The sequence below is a fragment of the Schistocerca piceifrons genome, chromosome 1 (genome assembly GCF_021461385.2).
Source record: "Schistocerca piceifrons isolate TAMUIC-IGC-003096 chromosome 1, iqSchPice1.1, whole genome shotgun sequence".
NCBI lineage: Eukaryota > Metazoa > Arthropoda > Insecta > Orthoptera > Acrididae > Schistocerca > Schistocerca piceifrons.
The window spans coordinates 930,386,192-930,407,280 of NC_060138.1; the positions used below are offsets into that span (position 1 = coordinate 930,386,192).

The window sequence follows — 21,089 nt, forward strand, 5'->3', positions numbered from 1 at the left end:
AATCAGATGTTAAAAGGGGGTTCAAAAAGATTAGCGTTTCGCTTTGGTTCTTTTAGGAAATTAATATTAAAATATCAAAGTACAATGAGATTTTTGCACCTTTTTGTTACATATGAAAAGACGAATCCATCTTCTGAATAGCTGTTTAATAAAAGTTAAATTAATAAATATTAAGTTAAGGTGTACTCTGAGTTGTTAGTCTTATTGCTGTAACCCAGATAGATATTTATCACACAATGTGTATCAAATTATAAAGAACATGACAGGTGTCAGTAACTAATTTCTCAAGTACTGTGAAACAGCAAAAGTAGTGCAGCTGACCTTTTATATTATGTCGTTGCTTCTACACTGGCAAGCTATGAATGCATTATTAGGCATGCCGACACGTCACGAGTGATTTATCAGGAAATGATAGTCTTTATCTTGAAAATAAATAGTGCTTGGTCTGACAGCTGATTGGGGTATGTTGCCAGAGGCGCAAAATGTCATATAAGAACATAAACATTTGATTAGTGAGTTGTGTTGTCTGATTGTCATGTGTATTGTATTTCGTTTCTGAATGTATACCTGTTAATGAAAGTGGCTCAGTTAACCCCACCACATAGCTCAATTAACTTGCTGCAGTGGGTTAATTTAGTTTAGTTTTTTATTTAGTTATGTGTTCCACTGGTCAGTCTCACAGTAACTGTTATAATGTGTAATGTGTCAAGCGCATAAGAAATGCACACATGAATCAAGGTTTTGTTATGTGTTTTTGTTTTTAAAGCTTAATATTTGTATTGCCTGTCCCATTTCCTTAAATGGCAAAAAATGGATGTATTATACCTATAGATTTATTTATTCCCATTCAAGAATTCATCTGTGGTATAGAAGGAGTTTTCAAGGACATATGATTTGAATTTATTTTTGAAACTATTATTGCTGTCTGTCAGGCATTTTACTTCAACAGATAATTTATTGAAACGTTTTGCAGCAGCGTATTTTACGCCTATATATGCCAAAGAGAAGTTAAGTAGAGGATATTGTAAGTCTTTCTTCCTTATGGAATTATAATCATGAATGTCACTGTTGTTTTTAACTGGTCCATGTTGTTAAGAACAAATTTCATTAGTGACTAAATGCGCTTTGAAACTGTTGTAAGAATTCCTAGCCTTTAAACAGATACCTACTAGATTTGCGACTATGAGCCTCACACATTATTCTAACCACTTTTTTTTAGCAGTGACTACTTTTTGCCTAAGAGTTGAGTTCCCCAAAATGTTATTCTGTATGACATCAGAGAGTGAATGTATGCAAAGTACGTTAGCTTACTAACTTCTATATATATTGGCAGTTATTCTGATTGCAAATGTTGCTGATCCTAATTGCCTTAGAAGATCCAAATATTAATTTTCCAATTAAGATTTTCATTTATATGTACATCCAAAAACTTAGTATGCTCTGTCCTGACTATTGACTTCTGTTGATATGTTATATTTATTGAAGGAACTGTACTCTTTGCAGCAGAAAATTTGATGTAGTGTGTTTCTTCAAAGTTCAGAGTAAGCCCATTTGCAGAACCCAATTAATAACTTTTTCCAATGACATTATTTGTATAATTTTCTATTGGAGTTTCTTTCAATGGATTAATAATGATGCTTGTATCATCGCAACCTATGTCAGTTTAGTTTCTTGTTTCGATAAGAAGGGATGTCATTCATGTATATCAATATCACAAGGAGACACATGATCGAACCCTGTGGAACATCTAATGGAATTTCACCCCAGTTAGATGAAGTGGCAAACTTCCTTAAATCAACTAAACCACACAAACAAACTTTTTGCCTTCCTGTTCTGTAGATATGATATAAACCACTCACATGCTGTACCATTTGTACCATAGAACTGCAATTTCTGTAACATAATGTCATGGTTTGCACAATCAAATCCTCTGGATAAGTCACAGAAAATTCCTATTGGTGACATTTTACTATTTAAAGACTCTATTAAGTGGGCATTGAAATTGTATATTGTCTCAGTGCAGCAGCATTTTTGAAATCCAGACTGTGAATTACTAAGTATCTCATTACTGTTGAGAAGGCTAACCACTCTTGGATACATTATTTTCTCTGGGCAGTAATTATTGACATTTGTGGTGTACCATTTTTTGTAGAGAGGCTTGACAATGACATATTTTAACCTGTCTGGGTTACATACCTTGAGTTAAGTGATGCATTACATAGCTGACTCAGAACATCTGCTATAACTGCTCCACATTCTTCTAATATCTTGTTAGATATGTCATCTACTCAAAAGAGCATTTATTTTTCAAAAATTTTATGATTTCTTCTTATTTCACAAGAGGTTGTTAGGCGAAAATTAATCTGATTAAGATTTCTCAAAACTGACTGTTCCATGTGCTGCTTGGCCTTTTCTTTTGAACTATTCTCACCAATTTTTTACCTACATTAAAAATGATTGTTAAATACATTATCTACTTGTGTATTGTTGGTTAAGATAGTCTCATTCTCTTTAATAGTAATACTACCTACCCCAGTAGTCACTTTCCGTGTCTCCCTTCTAACAACATTCCATATTTCGTGATTTCGTGACATGTTTTCTTAGTATGTTACAATAATTTTTATAAGGTAAAATTACTTCTGGTGTTTAATTAATTCTTGCTGTCTCATGCAGTTTTCTTTTTCTTTCTGAAGACACTGTAATACCTTTGGTAATCCAAGATTTCTTTGAAAACTTTTTGTTGTCGCAGTTAGTAATTTTTTAGGGCAACAATGTTCAGAAAGGGATACAAATTCATCAAGAAATTTGTGGCATTTTTCATTAGCGTTTGACTCATTATTGATGAAAAATATTATTTAAAGGCAAGAAAACATTTTATTAGCTTTGCAATTATACCTTGGATACGAAAAAAACGCATTTACTATAAGAAAATACACAGAAGTTACACACAAGCCAAGAATAAAAGATATTGACAGCAGAGTCATGGAGCAGTGCATAAATATAGACGTCAAGGAATTTTTTCTTTTCTTTTAACAATTATATACATCTTCCCAATTAACATTTCTTAAACGTTCTCTGAAGTGCTCTATAGATATCAGATTGAGCAACTTTACACTTTTACTTAGCGGTTTCTGGACTGTACACTCTGCTAGATTTTATAAGTTTATCAGTTGTGCATCATGGTCTGACAATCCATTTATCACAGGGAAAGTGTGGGTCAGTTTTACATCCTATTGCTGTGCAAATACATCTATTAGAGTGCTACTATCTTCAGATGTACATGTAGGGAAAACGATTACTAATTCTAAGTTATGTCATTAATAACACTTCTGGTTCACCACAGATTAATAACTTCTTCTTTCTGTCTGACAGAGAGCATAATGTGTAGTAAGACCTTTTTTATGAATAGATCTGAATCTCCTAATGGGGACATGTACACTATTGCTAATATCAACACTACATTATCTAACTGTAGTTCACATGCACGAACTTTAAAGTGCTGATCGAAACATAATTTGCTTACTTTTACAATTTCTTATTTAAATCCTTGTTTTGTGTTAATGGCAACTCCTCCTCTATCCACATTAGATCTGCAGCTGTAAGTTGCTAATTTATACCTATTTATACTGACAATTTCTATCCCCACAGTTACTACTACTTTATTTTTTATTCCCCCCATGTTTTAGATGAAGTAAATTGATACTACCCTTAGCTTTATCTCTAATTACTGTACATGAAGCTTCTTTTATACTATTTTTCTTGATTGTTGTCTGTCTGGAGTTTCACTTTAACCTAAAAAAACCTGTCTGCCTGGTCCCCACTAACCACAGGGATCATCACTTGTGTGACTGTGGCCCTCCCTACAATGGACCACTTGAAACTATGTTACGTTTTCGTCTCTCCTTTTGTTAACAATTAGGTTTGGTTCTTATTATTTTTTTTCAGACATTCACTACATGGAACCAAAATAATTATGCACTAAATATTCACTTGTTGTGAGAGATATAAATACAAAAAAATAAAAAGGTCCAGTTAACCTAACTGTACACTAAATTACATGTACAACTTCCATATAACATCTATTGTCTATGGGTGGATAAATAAAATGAAATAAAGACCACATCCCAACAGTATCACCAAACCACCAATGTAGCCACAACGTGCACTTAACTCAGTTAATGTCAAAGTGGTTCATGTTACCCCACTGTCCTATTTTACCCCATTTTACAGGAGGCTTTTAAAATAAACGTTAAAATAAATGTCTTAAATGAATGTTAAAAGGAGGCTTAAAAAGATAAGCTATTTGCTCTGATTCTTTCAGGAATTTTAAAATATCGCTATATAATTATACAATATTATATAATATTAAAATATCGAAATATAATGAGATTTTTGCACCTTTTAGTTACATATGCAGAGACGACTCCATCTTCTGAACAGCATAACAATAAAAGTTAAATTAATAAATATAAATTAAAGAGTACTCTCAGTTGTTACTCTTATTGCTGTAACCCAGATAGATATTTAGCATACAATACGTGTCTAATTAGAAATAATGTGACAGGTGTCAGTAACTAATTTCTCTAGTACTGTGAAACAGCGAAAGTAGTGCAGCTGACCTTTTATATTATGTCGTTGCTTCTTCACTGGCAAGCTATGAGTGCAGTATCAGGCATGCTGACAAGTCACGTACGATTTATCAGGAAATATTCATTTTCCTTCTTTATTGTGACGATAGTCTTGATCTTGAAACAAAGTAGTGCTTGGTCTGACGGCTGATTGGGGTATGTTGCCAGAGATGCAAAATGTCACATCAGAACATAAACATTTGACCAGTGAGTTGTGTTGTATGATTGTCATGTGTACTGTACATTTACATTATTCTGCAAGACAGAGTGGTTTTATAGAGATATGGTGGGTGGAGGGTTTGGGCCGTCGTTAAGTAAAAGAGAAGCGGTACGTTTGAAGGGAGTGAGAATGGGCGGGTTTCTGCCTTAGTATAGCGCTAATATCCTCTCACTGAGTTAACAATTTTTTTATGGACTGTGGAATATTAGACATGGTTTTGTGCTATATTTCTGTGGTCATGTACAGTGTAACCGATCCAAAAAAGCTTGAAGTAACGGAAACAAAACGGATGTTAAGTGGTACTAGCAGCCCAAGATTCATGTCTCACAAAAACCTTTCACATGTCCCGTACACTTTTAATCGATATCTGTTAAATATTGCGCCTTTCCATCATGCGAAATTTATTGTAAGTTGCTTTGACTGTGTTAAGTTCCTGAAACCAATTTTAAGAACTTTCCACCAACTACGAAAATAGTAATTACAAGATGTAAACACGTTTTACTGTGTTAGCGAAATTTTCTCTTTCATATCGGTGTTACGATGTGGACCAATTGACTTTAAAACTTATGCTTTTTGCATACGTTCTATTAAATACGCCCTCCCCAAAACTTTTTCAATTGGAATTTCATGAAATATGGAGGGTTATTGTTTAAACTTACCGAAATATAGTGTCTGCTTGCCGTATTACCGAGTTCTTTTTTTAATTGTACTTGGCATTATAAATTGTTTCTGAGTCGAGAAAGAGTGCCTTTTTTTTCCAGCTGTGTATAAATTCAACTTCTTCATTGTACATTAAGGAATTCATTGAGAAGAGTTCATTATTGCGTCTTTCACTCAGTGTTTTGTAATCAATCAATCGATCTCTGTATTCATCCGTTAACAATATACATTGTATGGATGTAGTCAATTACAATATAGTTTCTTATCTTTAATTTGTTTCAAAAACTTGGATAATAAATACATTTTATACCAGTATATATAAATATTATTTTTTCATATTCAGATATTCTTCAATGCTATAAAAACTATGTGTTACTAAAAATTGTTTAAGATCTACCTTGAATTTAAGAAATCCTTTAATTTTCTTTATTGTAGAAGGCAATGCACTAAAAAGTATTTTGAGCTGGTAATTTATGTAAGCATAATAGGCACACAGCTATGATTCAGTGTTGCAACCTTCCCGAAGCATTCTTAGCACATAGCAGCATTTACTTAATTTTTTACTCAAAACTTCTAGATGCTTTTCAAGTGCTCATCCACCCATATAATGAGGAATTTAGTGAATGGAGCTTGTGCAATAACATAGTTCCTTAACTCAGCTTGTACTCTTCTTCTAGCTTTACTTTTAATATTACTGAAATTCATCAGTACTGTTTTATCCTTATTTATGATCTAAGCATTATCGCTAAACCATTTTCCTGTCTCATTTATTGTCCTAGAGACACTGCTGTAGATTATCCTCAGTGTATCCTTTTATAAAAATGCTAGTGTCATCAGCGAACATCACAGTTTCTGCAACTGTCAGTTGGTTTGGCAAATCGTTTATGTACACCAAGAACAACAGAGGGCCTAACACGGAACCCTGGGGCACTCCATATCTGGTTTTTTGAAATCTGAAAGACACTCTTTGCCTTCATGACATATTTGTATTTTCTGCTGTCTATCAGAGAGATAAGACTTGAAGCATTTGAAGGCAAGTCCCCAGACCCCATAACATTCTAGTTTCATAATAGTCATCTGTAATTAAATCAAACGCTTTAGATAAATCTAAGACTGTTTCTCATCTTAATTTGTTCTTGTACAAGGCATTTAGAACCATTTTCATAAATTGGAAGACTGCCGTTTCTGTGGATCTGTTTTTTCTAAACCCGTTTTGAGTGTTAGTCAGTGTTTTATTTTTATTCAGGAAGTGAGCTATCCTTTCATACATTACTCTTTCAATTACTTTAGAGAAACCTGACAATAATGGTACTGGCCTGTAATTATTTGTCAGCTGTACTATCCTGTTTGTGAAGTGGCTTTATCATGGAGAGTTTTAGTTTTGATGAGAACACCCTTGTCCTGAAAGAAGTATTAGTAATGTCCACTAGGTGAGTATCTACACTGGTAGAACTATGTTTGATTACCTTGTCTGGAATTCCGTTAATACCGTAAGACATTTTATTTTTTAGTTTATTAGTAGCATTTGTAACTTCACATTCTCTTACTGGGTAGTCTTTTCACAAGTTGGTACTTTTATGTTTTTGTTGTTTGAATTGCACAGACTTTTAATTAGGTTCGGTGCTATGTTCACATAATGTTCATTGAATATATTGGCTACCTGTTGATCATCTTCTATCACTTTACCCTCACTTTTAATTTTGAAATTATGAGTCTTGGTTTTAAGTTTTCCCATTGTTTATAACATTCCAAATCGATTTTGATTTATTGTTTCCCTTATTAATGTATGTATCATTGCTTAGCCATTTTTCTGCCTTTAAAACTTTCCTATAGACCCTTCTATATTTCCTGTAGTATGGTTTTATTGTTGTATTTATTTTAGCATGTTTGCTTAGGTTTGTAAGGGTGGTTGCTGATTTTTTTTTTTTTTTTTTTTTTTTTTTTTTTTAAAAATCCCTTGTGTTACCCCATGTGTTTGTCTTCTCACTGACTTTAATTCTTTGTGACAGGAATGCTGCATTGTAGCAGTATTTATAATCAGTGAGAAAACTGTCATACTTTCTGTCTGCAATATCAGTTTGTTCTATGCCCCACTGGTCCCTTTTTAGCATACGAATAAATACCCTTACATCATTTGCATTAACAAGTCTTCTTTGTACGTATTTTCAGTGACTGTGTATTTCTTATTGTTCTCATTTAAAGCCATATGGTCAGAAAAGCCTGTATCTGTTACTTCAACATTGTACTCACAGCTTTGTTTGTTGGTAAATATCTGATAGTGTTGTTTCAGACCCATCCCCATATCTGGTAATTTCCTGCACTGTAAGTTGCATGTTGTATGTGTTAAACGGATTTAATAATTGTATCTTGTTCTTATTACTTTTGTTATAATTAATGTTAGTCACCAAGAACTATTGTGCATTTTGACCTGCCTCTCAATTCATTTAAAAGATCATCTATATAATAAGAATTGGGTAAAGTAATCTAATGGGAACCTATAGATGCAAGCAATGATAGTTTGACAGTCTGTAAGTTCACAAATACAACATTCAAAATATTTTTCTGCGCACTTCACCTTGCTAAGTTTTACCTCCGTAGATCACATAATGTAGGAGAAATTGCAGTGTTCTCAAACAAGTTAATGAATAGGTCAGTTAAAAAATGTAAAATATGTAGCTTTTAGATGCTTTGTTAATTGGTATAATTGTTGTTGGTCTGCATTAACTCTTACTTTGTACTTGAAATGTCTGAAAAATAACGTGTTGTATCTATATAAAGGAAGGCAACTTTCACTAATCAACAGTTGTTTTACCTGCTACCATGTTATCTTTATTTAATTAAAATGGGAAATGGATCGTATTTTACTAGTAATTGAAATAGGAACAACAACAACAGCTTTAACACACAAATGTATCAACCCTGTTAAAAATGCCTCTCCATAAGTGGTTAACAATTAGGTGCAGTTTTTCTTATAATTTCATCCTTTGTATTGTATATTGGTCTGAAACTGTATGGATAACAGTAACTTATTCAGCCAAAGAACATATATTAAAATACTGTTAAACTGCTATTGGACCATTTATTTATACTTGAAAGTAGGCCCTACTTGCACAAATTGTAACTGGAGTTACGAACTATTTTACTTTGAATCGTCTGAATTTCAATGGATTCGTGAAATTCACTGTTATACTGTAAGCTACTTGTGGAGGACTTTCGTAACGGGAAGCTAATTTGGAACAAACACAATCACTTAAGAGGATGTTTGGTCTTTTCAGTCATTCCAGTATTTAAGTTTCCCAAACAGTCAGAAGCATCAGTGTAAAAGTCATTCTGGTTTTGAAAATAATGTCTTGAAGGTATGTGATGTTCCTTCAGAATTCTTCCAGTGAACTGCTATCAGATGGTTTTTGCCCAGTCCAAGCTGCATGCAGTCGTTTCATGTTACACATTTGACTAAGGGTCATTCATGGTCGGAGGGACATTTTACTGGAAGTTGTAAAGTGGTAAAATTATTGTTAATTTATTCTTGCACTGTTGTCTACACTACATTCTTCTTGCCAACAAAGAAATTTTTGGTGAGAATGGATTTTGTATAAGGTTATAACTCCAAGAAGATAGTGCTACTTCTTGTGATTATTCCATCATTTTCTTTGTTTTCAAGGCATGGTTTTGACAATTTAATAGTAGTATTTTAATGAAAATGTATAAGAATTATTTTACTTACATTTTAATGTTCAAAATAGAATGAGAAGACTGCACTGCGGTACTAATAGTCAAACTATAGAAGCTTTAGAAAATAGTATCATCATCATCTTGTGTCTAAAGACAGGTTTGATGCCTCCTTTTACGCTGCTATATCCTGTGCAGGACTCTTTATCTCCGAGTAAGGAATCCTACTGAATCTGCTTGCTGTATTTGTCTCTTGGTCTCCCTCTACCTTCTACAGTTTTTGCCCTTCTCCATCCTCCACCCTTTTCCCATTTCTCTGAAATGTAATCTCTTGATGTCTCAGAATGTGTCCTATCAACCAATCCCTCCTCAAGAAGTTGTCACAAATTCCTTTCCTCACCAGTTCTTTTCAGTGCCTCCTAATTAGTTACAGGGTCTATCTGTCCATCTACTTATCTAATTGTGAGCCTGTTTCTGTAGCACCAGATTTAGAAAGTGTTGATTCTCTCCTTGCCCTGTTTATTGTCCATGTCTCATTTTCATACATGGCTACGCTCCAAACAAAGAAAGGTGACAAAAAGAGAGATGTCAGTAACCACTGACCTGTTTCACTACTGACATCATTTTCTAAATTTTTGAGAAGGTGATGTATTCTAGGATAGTATCTCACCTTCCTACAATAATATCTTCAGCAAATTGCAGTCTGGGTTTTGGAAGGATAGTTCTACTGAGAAAGAGAGATTTGTGTACACTCACCGGATTTTATGATTGCATTAAATAATACAACAGCACTGGTTGGTATTTTCTACCGCTGGGTCAATGGAAGCAACAGATTCCACACAGTAGCTTCAACCTGTGATGTAATGGTAGTGGTGTGTGTGGTATCACTATGGCACGGTGTTTTTGAGTTGGTTCTGTTTGTAGGCGTTGTTGAATTTCATGATGCACCTCTGGTGTTGGATGTGGACGTGCAGAGTTTAACGTGTGGTATTCGGTTCATTTTATTTGAATTTTGGTTGTCGTTGTGCTAAAGTGGTTTCGAGTTTAGGTAGTTGATGCGGTAACATTTTGTTATTTGTTTTGGTTTTATTCTATAGTAATTGTGATGTTATGTCTGTTGTATATTTATAGTAGGTTAGTTGTGTTTTAATTCATAAAGTGAATATGGAGTATTTGGGTATCTCTAAATTGTTGGAGTTTTTGTTTCCACTTTCTGGAGTTGTCGGTGTTAGTTTTTTGGTATCGATAGCTGTGGTTAAGCTATAAAGGTAAGGAGAATTTCAGATTCCACCTTTCAGCGACGTAGGTGTTGGGGTTGAATTATATAGGTAAAGGGAAATGTCAGATTCCTGTGGTTTTGTTGGTGTAGCGGAATGTTGTAATTTAATTTTTTTATATCATTTGTTTTAGGATGGTGTGGTGGTCTTTTTTATTATTACATCTTTACCATGTCCCCCCCCACCCCCCAACTCCCAAATTTCCACGGTTGTCCCATTAGCTTAATTTTACTTTTGGTGTGAGACATTATTGTTTCATTTTTATTTTTGTTAGTGTGTGAATGTAGTGATGCCATCATCACAGTTTTGTATATCCTGCAACTAGCCATTTCTGCCATATTGGTGACATCATCTGTCAAAGCAGATGAATAGAATTGGACACTTTTGTAATGCCCTGTGGCCTATCTTGTGTGAATAACAGTATTCTCGCAGATAAATTGAAGTTTCATGGGATTGATGGTACATAGCCAACCAATGGATAATATCATCTAACAAGAAAAAAAAATAAAAATAAAAAATGCAGGAAGTTGTACTTAGTAATTCAACAAAGTCTGGGGTCATAATGCTGACTGGGGAGAAGAAATATCGCTGCGGTTCCCTGATGCTCAGTCTTAGGTGAGCTATTGGTCTTCATATCTACACCTACATCTATACTCCACAAACCACAGTGAGGTGCTTGGCATAGTGTATATCCCATTGTACCAGTTATTAGGGCTGCTTCCCATTCCATTCAAGTATGGAGTGCAAGAAGAACGATTGTTTTAATGGCTTTGTGCCTGCTGTAGGTATCCTTATCTTATTCTTATGATGCCTGTGTGAGAGAAATGTAGGGTACTGTAATGTATTAGTAGAGTTGTCATTTAAAGCGGGTTGTTGAAACTTTGTGAATAGATTTTCTTGGGGTTTTTGAGCCCTGCAGTTTAATTCCTTCAGAATCTGTGACATTCCGCCACAGATGAAACATATGTGACCATTCATAAGGCCCTTCCTTGTATGTGTTAAATATCCCCTGTTCGTCTTATGTTGTATGGGTCCCGCACACTTCAACAATATTCTAGAACCAATCACAAGAGTTATTTGTAAGTAATATGTTTTGTAGACTGATTGCATTTCCCCTGTATTCTACCAATAAACTGAAGTTTACTGCTTGTTTTTTCCATGACTGAAGCTGTGTGATCATTCTGTTTCATATCCCAAGTGTTACAGCCATGTAGTTGTACGAGTTGGCTGATTCCAACAATGACTATTGTCATCGAATACTAGGTTTTTTGTTTTATGAAGTGCACAATTTTACAAGTCTGAACATTGAAATCAAGTTGTCAGCCTCTGCACCACTTTGAAATCTTTCAAAGATCTGACTGAATATTTGTGTACTTTCTATCTGACAGTACTTCATTATAGATAACTGCATCATCTGCAAAAAGTCAGAGGTTACTATTAATGTTGTCCGCAAGGTCCTTAATATATAACATGAACAGTAAGAATGTCAACACACTTCCCTGGGGCACATCTGAAGTTAATTCTACATATGACGAAGACTGCCCATCCAAGATAACATGCCGCGTCCTCCCTGTCAATAGGCCCTCAGTCCAATTACAAAATTAGTTTGAAACCACATATGATGGTACTTCGACAATAAGCATAGATGTACCAGTGAGTCAAATGTTTTTCGAAAATAGAGACATACTGCATCTACCTGACTGGCTTGATCCAGAGCTATCAGTGTATCATGTGATACAAGTGCGAGTTGGGTTTCACATTGTCAACACTTTCTGAATCCTTGCTGGTTGGCACTGATGAGGTATATGTAAACGATCTTCCATGTAACTTATGAAAGCAGAATAAGTTCTTTTTGGAGACAACATTAGTATTGTAATGAATCCAACCATAGATACTGAAACAGAATAAATGATTAGCAAAATTCGTAATAGTACCGTTGACTTGTTTCTGCGAATGGCCTCGCCCTCAATTTTAAAAAGACACAACATACTCAGTTCTGCACATCTAGAGGTGCTACACCAGAGATAAGTGCAAGACATGGTGAGGAAATTATAAATAGGGTGTTAACTTCAGAATTATTGGGTGTCAATACTGATGAGAATTTAAATAGGAAAAAATGTGTTTTGGATCTCCTAAAACAACTTAGTTCAGCCATATTTGCACTTAGTCATTGCAAATCGTGGGGAGAGACAAATCATTAAGATGACGTGTTTTGTGTATTTCCATTCAATAATGTCATAGTGAATAATGTTCTGGGGAAACTCGGATAAGAAAGAAAATCTTCATTGCACAAAAAGATGCAGAAAGAATGTGTGATGCTCACCCACGATCATCTTGTAGACATCTGTTTAAGGAGTTGGACATTCTAACTACTGCTTCATAGTATATTTGTATTCCCTCGAAGTTTGTTTTAAATAATTCACTACAGTTCAAAAAGAGTAATGATGTACATAATTACAATACCCGAAGGAAAAACAGCATTCATTACTCCACTTTAAGGTTGTCCTTAGCACAATAAGGGGTGCACAATGCTGCAACAAAAATTTTTGATCTCTTTCCAAGTGATATAAAATGTCTGACAGACAGCAGGGTAAATTTGGAAACAAGCTGAGAAAGTTTCTCCTTGACAGATCCATCTATTCTGCAGAAGCATTTCTGTTACTGTAATGTGTAAAAGGTGGTGGGTAGGAATTACTGACTCACATCATATGATATCTTTTTGTTCTTTTTGGAAAAAGAATTAGAAACTCTCAGAATGTAAACTTGTGTACAAATTAATTTGTGATGTAAATGTAAAATGACTCATCCCTCATCAGTACATCCTATTGTGCAAAATGAAAGTGACTTACTAATAAATTTCCTTCCTAATAGTCAAATCTATATTTGATAACAAATTTCATGCCCAAATTGCAAAACTCATCTACTACTTTGTGTCTCATTTCCTTACCAAAGTTTCTCAACATCACCTGATATAATTAGACTGCCTTCAGTTATCCTTGTTTTGCATTTGTTGATGTTCATATCATATCCCCATTTCAAGATTAGATTAGATTAGACACAGAGTTCATTCTATAGACCAAGAAAGAAAATGATTCTTGTGGTTGTGGAAGATGTCAAATTATAACACAGAAAACATAGAACATTTGACTATAATACTCACTTCTGATCATTTATCAAGAGATGGTCAAAATATGTGAATACATTACACTAAACTGCAACTGCTAATATTTACAGAATTAATCAAATGTCAGAATGGAACACAGTCTTTCAAACTCTGTTTAATCTGTGCTTTATCTGAAACCAAGTTTTTAATGGTTGCTGGTAGTTCATTGAAAATGTATGTTCCTGAATATTGGACCCTGTTTTGGACCAAAGTAAGAGATTTTATATCTTTATGTAGATTGTTCTTATTCCTAGTATTGATTTGCAACAAATTTCAATAAGGAATAAATATACTGAGAAGCAGTGGCTAGAACAGTCTGTTCCTGGCATTGATTTGTAAATGATGAGCTTGAAATGAGTTTATTACATGCTTCCGCACTTTAAAAACTTTTGCTTGTTTGATGAGTTACCCCAAATATGATGCCATACGACATAATAGAATGAAAGTAAGCAAAGTGTATATATACCTCCTACATCTGACATCACTTGTGTGCCAAATATAGAGTTATTTAGGCATGTCAGTAATTCAGTGGTATTTGCTTCCCTTCCGACTTTATTTTAGAGTTGTAATCCCAGAAATTTAACAATGTCAACCTCTTCCAACTGCAAGTCTTCATATGTTATACAAATGCTGCAAGGAAATCTCGTACAGGTTCTGAATTGCAAATAGTGCATTTTTTCAAAGATCAGCAACAGTGAATTAGCTTTAAACCATTTATTAATGTAAGTGAAAATTTGATTAGCAGTCATTTCTAAATCTGTACTCGACTTGGTATTTATTGCAATGTTCGCATCATCTGCAAACAAAACAAACTTACCTGGCAATGTTACATGCGAGACATCATTAATGTACACAAGAAAAAGCATTGGATCCAAGATGAAACATTGAGGAACATCACATGTAGTTAACTCCCAATCAGATGGAGACTCATTGCTTACTCAAGACATTGTCCATTCATTTCAGCTTTTCTTCAGAGTCCTTTGCTGTCTCTGACAGAATTAAGATGTCATCGGGGAACCTCAAAGGATTTATTTCTTCTCCCTGAACTTCAGCATGGAGAGCTGCATCAAACCAGTCGCAGGACTGAAGACGACAACAACAACCTGAACTTCAATTCCTTCTCCAAATGTTTCTTTGGTTTCCTTTACTGCTTGGTCAGTGTACAATTTGCACTGCTTCCCTTTAACATCTCTCGTCTCTTAGAACTGCAGTCTGGTTTTTGTAAAAGTTGTATATAACCATTTGCTCCCTGTATTTGACCCCTGCTACCTTCAGAATTTTGAAGTGAGTATTCCAGACAACATTGTCAAAAGCTTTCTCCAAGTCTACAAATGCTATAAACACATCTTCTAAGAGAAGTTGTAGGGTTAGTATTTCCTCATGTGTTCCTACATTTCTCCAGAATCCAAACTGACCTTTACTGAGTTTGGTTTCCATAAGTTCTTCATTCTTCTGTAAAGAATTCATATTAGTATTTTGCAGCCATGACATGCTAAACTGTTATATCAGTAATTTTCACATCTGTCTCGACCTGCTTTCTCTCCAACTGAAAATATTACGTTCTTCTTGAAATCTGAGGGCATTTTACGCGTTATACATTTTGCGTACTGGGTAGAATAATTTTGTCGTGGCTGGCACTTGCAAGGATGTCAGTAGTTCTGACAGAACGTGGTCAATGCCTAGGGCCTTGTTTAGATGTAAGTCTTTAAGAGCTCTGTCAAATTATTCTCCCCCTGCAGATCCAGGGGTAAGAATAGGCCGTAGGTATTCCTGCCTGTCGTAAGAGGCGACTAAAAGGAGTCTTACACCTTTCAGCTTTAATGTGATGGTCCCCTGTAGGGTCTGACCTCCATTCTTCAAAATTTTTCCGAAAAGTGAGCCAATTGGGGAAGGGCGCCTTACACAGTGCATCGTGCCTTGAGATCTGTAGCCCGCTTTCTTGTCGGCGCATTCCAGTCCTGCTCATTCTCCATCTCTTGGGCAAGGACACCTTCTTGGGTGTGTTTACCACCATGCACTATGCAGTGTCACTTTGTGCCAACGATGACCATGGACTTGTTCCAGCACAGTAGCCAGTCCGTTGTGGTGGGGCCACCATGTACCCTGTTGGTTGTAGCCCCCTGACAACATAGGGATTTCTCTGCTGATGCCTGCACTGTTAAATCCCCACGTATGCCAAGGAGTAGATGCCTGTCACCCTGGGACATCGGGACTCCCGGCAGTGACCATACTGCCAGGTGGCCTTTGCTGTGGCTGGCTGGCACCCGTGGGGAGGCCCCCTGGTCAGAATGGGTGGCATTACGGCGGATGATGCGCGATGACGTGTACCACATGCTCACACTGGTGATCAAACACCAGGTGTCTCTAAGCGTTCCAAGTCTCAGTACAATGTAAGTAAGTACGACCCTAAATCATTGGCTTCCCTGGCCACACCATAGGAGGAACACCATGCTAAGGATGGCAGCGAACCTTATTCACTCTGGTACCTCGTATGTACAAGAACTGATGGGGACGCCTCCGTTTTGATGAAGCCACAGTTTTTTGTAGACCATTTAGAAGACAAGTGCGGTCGGGGTCAGTCTTGGTAAAAACAGCATCCTTTGCCCAGTCAAGAGGATTACTCACTTGTGACAAGCTGGGGGATGTTCCGTTACCATCACACCCCATAAGAGCTTAAATATGGTTCAGGGTATTATATTTCACAGGGACCTTCTTTTGCAGTCTGACAATGAGCTGCATGCAAACTTAGTGATGGGGCATTCATTTTGTCCGGTGCGTCCATCGGGGTCGGAGGGGTAATCAGTTTGCCACCAGTGCCTTCCTTTTGGCCTTCTAGGATGACCCATTGCCCAAGAATGTTAAGGTGGTGGTCTATTGCGTGATGTAAAGCCATGTATCCCTCCCCCTATGCGGTGCTTTAAGTGCTGGAAGTTCGACCATTTGTCTTCCCGCTGGATTTCCAACGTCACATGTCGAGATTGTGGGTGTCCATCACATCCCAATAATCCATGTGTCCCGCCTCCTATCTGTGTCAACTGCGGAGAGCATCTATCCTCTTGGTCACCAGACTGCAGGATTTCACAGCGCCAAAGGGAAATCGTGGAATAAAAGGCCCTAGACCGACTGACACCTACACTGAGGCTAAGAGGAAATTTGAGCATCTACATCCTGTGGCTATGACCACCTCTTAAGCCCCTGCTATGAGAATAGTTGTAGCCGCATCCGTTCTGCGAATTCCGGTTGGCTCTCAGAGCCGGAAGACTACACCTGCCCCCTTGATGGTGGGGGGCATTTCCCTTCCTGTTGCTCCCACACCACCTACCTTGGGAGCACTGCCCCCCCCCCCCCCCCCCCCCCCCCCCCCCCCCTTCGCCCCTCAACCATCAGGGACACCAGTCCCCACTTCCCAGCCAGAGAAGTTTGAATCTTCTTCTTCACCTCTCACTAGGAAGGGGTCCCTTGGGTCACTCCCTTCCCAAGTTTCTGCTAGTGGGAAAGATTATTCCCACCAGTGGCTGAAGTGCCCAAAAGTAGCTAGTCATAGGGCTTCGCGATCATCCTCAGTCCCGTAGACTGAATCAGTGAAATCCTACCAGCCAGAGAAACCCAAGGAGTAGTGAGAGAAATCCAAAAAGAAGACCCCCTAAGGCCAAGGGATTTGCGGTTGCACCCGCACCACCACTACCTACAAGCTTTGCTCCTAAGGATGAGATGGAGATTCTGGAGTCTGCTGAGGACCCAGATCTCGCCTGACCCACAGACACTATGGACACAGACTGCTCAGGAAATAAATTGGTGGCAGCAGGTGACCCTGAGGCGTAAACTGCCTCATCGAATGTTCCATCCCTTCTCAGCCTCTTGATCATGTCATCCTCTGTTGGAGTTTGGGTGGTTTTTTCCACTGCCTGGCTCAGCTACTGCAACTGTTTAGCTTGACACCCTATTTCTGCATTGCCCTCCAGGAAACCTGGTTCGCAGCAATGCAGAACCCTGCCCTCTGCAGCTATAACGGATATTACAGGAACAATAGTGACAACAATCGAGTGTGAGGTGTAGATTGTGTCAATGTTCTCAACTCGGTATGTAGTGAACCTTGCCCCTTCAAACCTCTCTTGAAGCTGTGGCCGTCAGGATAAGGATGACTCGGGAAATAACTGCCTGCAACATATATCTTCCTCCAGATGGTGCAGTACCCCTGAACGCATTGGCTGCACTGATTGATCAAATCCCTAAACCTTTCCTACTTCTGGGGGATTTTAATGCCCGTAATAGCACCGTGCTTACTGGCCGAGGCAGAGAGATCAAAAATGTACTGTCACAACTCGACCTCTGCCTCTTAAAATACAGGTGCCCCCACACATTTCAGTCTGGCACATGGCACATATTTGGCTATTGATCTCTTCAGTTTGCAGACCTGGCCTTCTTCCATGTATCCACTGGAGAGCACATTATGACGAGTGTTAGTGACCACTTCCTTACCTTCCTGTCACTCCCCCAGCATCAGGCGCATGGAGGCCTGCCCAGATGGGCTTTAAGTAATGCGGACTGGGAAATTTTCACCTCTGCTGTCACTGTTGAATCTCCCCCACACGGGGACATCAATGTGATGGTTAAGCAGGTGACTACAACAATTGTCTGCGGCAGAAACCGCGATCCCTCGCTCTTCAGGGTGCCCCTGGTGTAAGGCAGTCCCTTGGTGGTCGTGGTCACCAGAAGTCGCTGAAGCAATTCAGGAGTGTCGGCGAGCTCTACAGCTGCATAAGTGGCACCCTTCCCTGGAGCACCTCGTAGCCTTTAAACGGTTCCGTGCCCACGTTCGCCAACTTCCCAAACGACGGAAGCAGAAGTGCTGGTTGAGATATGTCTCGACCATTGGGTGCCATAAATCACCTTCCCAAGTCTGGGCAGAGATCAAACGTGTTTTCGGGTACCAGACCCCAACAGGTGTTCCCGGTGTTACCATAAATGGCGTGTTTTCTATCAACGCAAATGCGATTGCTGAGCACTTTGCTTGAGCCTCTGCATTGGAGAATTACCCCCAGCCTTTCGCACTCTCAAATGGCGGCTGGAAGAGAAAGTGATTTTGTTCACTACACATGACAGTGAATCCTATAATGCCCCATTTACAGAGTGGGAGCTCATCAATGCCCTTGCACATTGCCCTGACACAGCTCCTGGGCCTGACCGGATCCACAGTCAGCTGATTAAACGTCTCTCATCTGACGTATGCTTGTGATCTTCAACTGTATCTGATGCGACGACATCCTTCCATCGCAATGGTGGGATAGTGCCATCATTCCGGTGCTCAGTCCCGCTAAAAAACCGCTTGATGTGGATAGCTATCGGCCCATCAGCCTCACCAACGTTGTTTGTAGGCTGCTGGAACGTATGGTGTGTTGGCAGTTGGTTTGGGTCCTGGAGTCACGTGGCCTACTGGCTCCATGTCAGGGAGGCTTCCGCCAGCATCACTCTACCACTGATAATCTTGAGTCCTTAGAATCTGTCATCTGCACAGCCTTTTCCAGATGCCAACACTTGGCTGTTGTCTTTTTTGATTTACGAAAAGCGTATGACATGACCTGGCGACATCATATCCTTGCCACATTATATGGGTGGGTTCTCAGAGACCCACTCCCGTTTTTTATCCAAAACTTCCTGTTGCTCTGTACTTTCTGTGTCCAAGTTGGTGCCTTTCACAGTTCCATCCATATCCAGGAGATATGCAGTCCCACAGGGCTCCGTATTGAATGCATCTCTATTTTTAGTGGCCGTTAACAGTCTAGAGGCAGCTGTAGGGCCACCAGTCTCGCCTTCTCTATATGCGGATGACTTCTGCATTTCTTCCTGCACCTCCAGTACTGGTGTTACTGCGCGGCCCCTACTGGGAGCCATTCACAAGGCGGTATCATGTGCTCTAGCCCATGGCTTCCAGTTCTCAGGTGCGAAGTCGTTTGTCGTGCACTTCTGTAGATGTCGTACCATTCATCCGGAACCAGAACTTTATCTTACTGACGATCCACTCACTGTAGTGGAGGCATATCGATTCTTAGGACAGGTTTTTGATGCCAAATTGACTTGGCTGCCTCATCTCTGTCAGCTTAAGCGGAAATGCTGACAGCACCTCAATGCCCTCCGCTGCCTGAGCAACACCAACTGGGGTGCAGATCGCTCTAAGCTGCTGCAGCTCTACAGAGCCCTTGTTCAATTCCATCTTGACTATGGGAGTGTGGTTTATGGTTTGGCAGCGCCGTCGGCGTTGCGTTTACTCGAACCAGTTCACCACTGTGGCGTTCACCTAGCGATTGGTTCCTTTAGAACGAGTCTGGTGGCTAGTGTCCTGGTGGAGGCCGGAGTCCCTCCATTGAAGGTGCACAACTGCTCGCTAGTTACATTGCACATGTTCGTAGTTCTCCTGCGCATCCAAATTATCGTCACCCACATTGGCGACCCAGGTGAGGGCTAATGATTGTGGTTCGCGTGCGTTCCCTTCTGTCTGAACTGGAGTCCTTCCCTCTACCACCTCTGCTTGAAGTCCATTCACATACAGCTCGATGATGTACACCTAGGCTACCGCTTTGCCTGAACCTTCCACATGGCCCTAAGGACTTAATGTACCAGGGCCACGAAGTGGTTTGCACCGATAGCTCAATGGCTGATGGTCATGTTGGCTTTGCATATGTTCATGGAGGATGTATAGAACAGCACTCCTTGGCCAGTGGCTGCAGTGTTTTCACTGCAGAGGTGGCAGCCATATTTCGTTCTCTTGAGCACGTCCGTTCATTCCCAGGCGAGTAATTTCTCCTGTGTACTGACTACTGACTCCTTGAGCAGCCTGCAAGGTATCGACCAGTGCTACCCTTGTCATCCTTTGGTAGCGACCATCCAAGGGTCCATCTATGCCCTGGAACAGTTCAGTCGTTTGATGGTGTTTGTCTGGACCCCAGGTCACGTCGGAATCCCAGGCAACAAACTTACCGACAGGCTGGTCTAACAGGCTATGCGGAAACCGGTTCTGGAGATAGGCACCTCTGAACCTGACCTGCATTCTGACTTATGCCGCAGGGTTTTTCGGCTTTGGGAGACGGAATGGCATAACAGTACGCACAACAAACTGTGTGTCATTAAGGAGACTACAAATGTGTGGAGGCCTTCCATGCGGGCCTTTTGCAGGGAGTCAGATGTCCTCTGCCGACTCCGCATTGGCCACACTTGTGCGACCCACAGTTACCTCTTGCGCCATGAAGACCAGCCTCAGTGTCGGTGCGGTGCCCAGTTGACAGTGGCCCATCTTCTGGTGCACTGTCCCACTTTGACTGCCCAGCGATGAAATCTTGGGTTACCAGACTCGTTGCCGCTAATTTTATCTGACAAAGCCTCATTGGCTGATTTAGTTTACGTTTTATTCGTGAGGGTGGGTTTTATAATTTGATCTAAGTTTTAGCGCATGTCCGTTGTTCCAGCAGCCTACAAAC

The 21,089-nt window shown here is 39.1% G+C and overlaps 1 protein-coding gene across 5 annotated transcripts in view; it reads left to right on the forward strand.

The window, feature by feature from the left end:
* The first annotated feature begins 4,648 nt into the window (after positions 1–4,648).
* LOC124789890 (E3 ubiquitin-protein ligase RNF34) overlaps positions 4,649–21,089 on the forward strand; it is a 93,861-nt gene continuing 77,420 nt past the window's right edge. Inside the window, exons 1-2 of one of the 5 annotated variants that reach the window (XM_047258092.1) lie at positions 4,840–4,956; positions 6,799–6,938. The gene's annotated coding sequence lies outside the window, so the exon portion shown is untranslated. Of the gene's footprint in view, positions 4,957–4,991; positions 5,255–6,798; positions 6,939–21,089 lie in introns of those variants that run through there. The other 4 variants (XM_047258011.1, XM_047257765.1, XM_047257928.1 and 1 more) reach the window with 4 other exon arrangements.